Source organism: Penaeus monodon, chromosome 14 (assembly GCF_015228065.2).
Source record: "Penaeus monodon isolate SGIC_2016 chromosome 14, NSTDA_Pmon_1, whole genome shotgun sequence".
NCBI lineage: Eukaryota > Metazoa > Arthropoda > Malacostraca > Decapoda > Penaeidae > Penaeus > Penaeus monodon.
This window is the reverse complement of record NC_051399.1, coordinates 37,030,320-37,032,819: the sequence shown is the minus strand read 5'-3', so window position 1 is coordinate 37,032,819 and position 2,500 is coordinate 37,030,320. Positions and strand designations below refer to the sequence as shown.

Sequence of the window (2,500 nt, the reverse complement as noted above, 5' to 3'; positions counted from 1 at the left end):
TTCCGCTTGTTTTAACTTTTGTGTCTATCCTTATCCTATCTCCATCCTATTCCTATCCTGCCCTGTCTCCTGCCGCATTTCCCTTCGTACCCCTCTTATTCGCACCCTCTTCTTATTCCTTCGCTTTTTCACTCCCCCCTTTACCATTCCTTTTTCCCTGTTTGCCCTATTTCCTACCTTTGACCTTATCCTGCCCCCTCTCCTACCCAGCATCCTGCCGTAATCCAGAGGGCGAGTCGAACACAGGTGGACCACTTCCCAATACCAGCTAGATTTTTACACTTCTTTTTATCTCTGTTTTAGACTATTTTAATTTATTTTATCTTTAATTGAACTTTTTTTGTACATAATTTAAGTAAAACTTACAAAGATTCCCGTGATGATATGCGGATAACAGACATCCACATTTGCTTCGAGTGCATCTTTCTTTTACCTTTTTTCACCCTTTTGCTTAATATAATAATGATTTTGCTTAATAAATAAAGTGGATACTCTGACTGTGTTGTGACTTTACCCTTTGGATTACCTGTCTGGATTTTGCACCACGGATGCTGAAACAAGTTGTATTGTGCCTCTTACTTGCCTAGGTGTATTTATGCTGGACATGTCATATTATTCTTTTGCACAGTTTTACTGCGAACCGTGTGTGTTCCTTTGACATTTTGCTTTGAATTTTACTTACGTTTACCTAGTACTTTTACTCGTCTCTTTTATTCAAGCTTTACCCTTTTACCCGTCTTTTACTTGAGCTTTTACTGCAGCCTTTGCTCTTTACGACTCTTCTGTCTGATTTTACGATCTCATTTACTTCCCCTCATGTCTCCTTTTAACCTTACCTCTTTTTCGTGTCTTTTTACTTAGTCAAGCTTAGATGCTAGTTCTTTTTACTGTTTTTTAAACCCTTCTGGCATGCTTTCATCCATTTTGGCACTTGTATTTTTACGTATTGACTTCAGTTTACTTTGGTGTTTTCTGCACCGTTGTTTTTGTTCGTTTTAGCATTCTTGTATTTTATTTATCACGTATCATCTTCATATTGGCCACACTCCTGGTAGGCCTACATCTCCGGGGAGCTTGTGAGGTCGTGTGGGTTCTGAGCCTTCATCTTGATCCCCTCACCCATTTGGGTCCTTCAATTAACCTTGCAAAACGTATATATAAGAAACAACAGTTGAAGGTAAAAAAAAAAAAAAAAAATCGAAAGTACCCGGTAGTATTGCTATGATAGTCTGTTCAGTTAGGTCTGATAGCTGGGTAAAAACAAAGCGTGGCTGTGATTGGTGGACGCGAGTTGGTCAGAGAGAGAGAGAGAGAAAGAGAGAGAGAGAGAGAGAGAGACAGACAGACAGACAGACAGATAGATAGATAGATAGATAGAGAGAGAGAGAGAGAGAGAGAGAGAGAGAGAGAAACGCCTCGGTTTCCAGACACAAATGAGTGACCGGCGCGGGGGCATCGGCTGGTCGCTCGCTAATGGCGGATTTAGATGACATTAACAGCAACTGTAATTGTTAACAATGATGCTAATATTGTTAATGACAAAACAACAACAATAATCATGATAATAATAAGAATGATAATAATGACGCGAACAATATAACAATGATACTGCTAATATTGTTATCATTGACATTATCATTATTGTCATTGCTATCTTTATTATCATCATTTCGTATTATTATCATAATTATTTCATATCATTAGTTTAATATCAAAGCTGCTTTTGATGGTGATAATTATAAAACAATAGTAATAATACATAACAATCATTATCATGTTCTTAATGATCGTAATCTTGATGGTCATTGCCATTATCATGATCTTTTACTGCTTGTTTTGTTATTATTATATTTTATCATTACATTTCTGCTGAATTATCATGATCATCGCGTCCACCAATTCCCTTAAAATAAGTCTATCAAATGTCTTGTTAATTCTAACTTTCATCTGTAGCATCGATAAATTCGCGATTATAGTGCATTAACGTGAACATAGCTATGCTTATGTTATAGATGAAAATTTTAATTAACAAAACATTTTATGAACGTATATGAAGGTAACTGGTCTGAGAACGCGCATACCTTTATTTATGATACTACTCATACTACTAATGCTGCTGCTGCTGCTGCGGCTGCGGCTGCTACACTACTACTACTGTTGCAACTATTATTATTATTACTACTAGTAGTGGTACTTTTTAACTTAATCTATTTAGTTATTTTCCTTCTTTTAAGTCTGGAGAGGCCTGACACGTCTCCAGTTTCCCGCCTTTGGTTGTGTTGCCATTACACAATTTTCAAAAAAAAAAAAAAATTCAGTCTTTAACAAAACACAATATGAGATGGTAATAACATTTTAGGAAAATGGCTTACTTGATATTGTATATCTCAAAATAAAGTGATCAATAGAAATCGAATAGATCTGAAAATAATACATGAACGATACGCATGTGCCAGATGTGAACAGAAGAAATGCCGCTTTATATACTGTGCAATATGTA

The 2,500-nt window shown here is 36.2% G+C and overlaps 1 protein-coding gene across 1 annotated transcript in view; it reads right to left on the bottom strand.

Moving 5' to 3' along the window:
- The window catches only part of LOC119580693 (importin subunit alpha-3-like), a 9,252-nt gene that overhangs the window by 902 nt on the left and 5,850 nt on the right, over window positions 1-2,500 (bottom strand). The window lies entirely within an intron of this gene.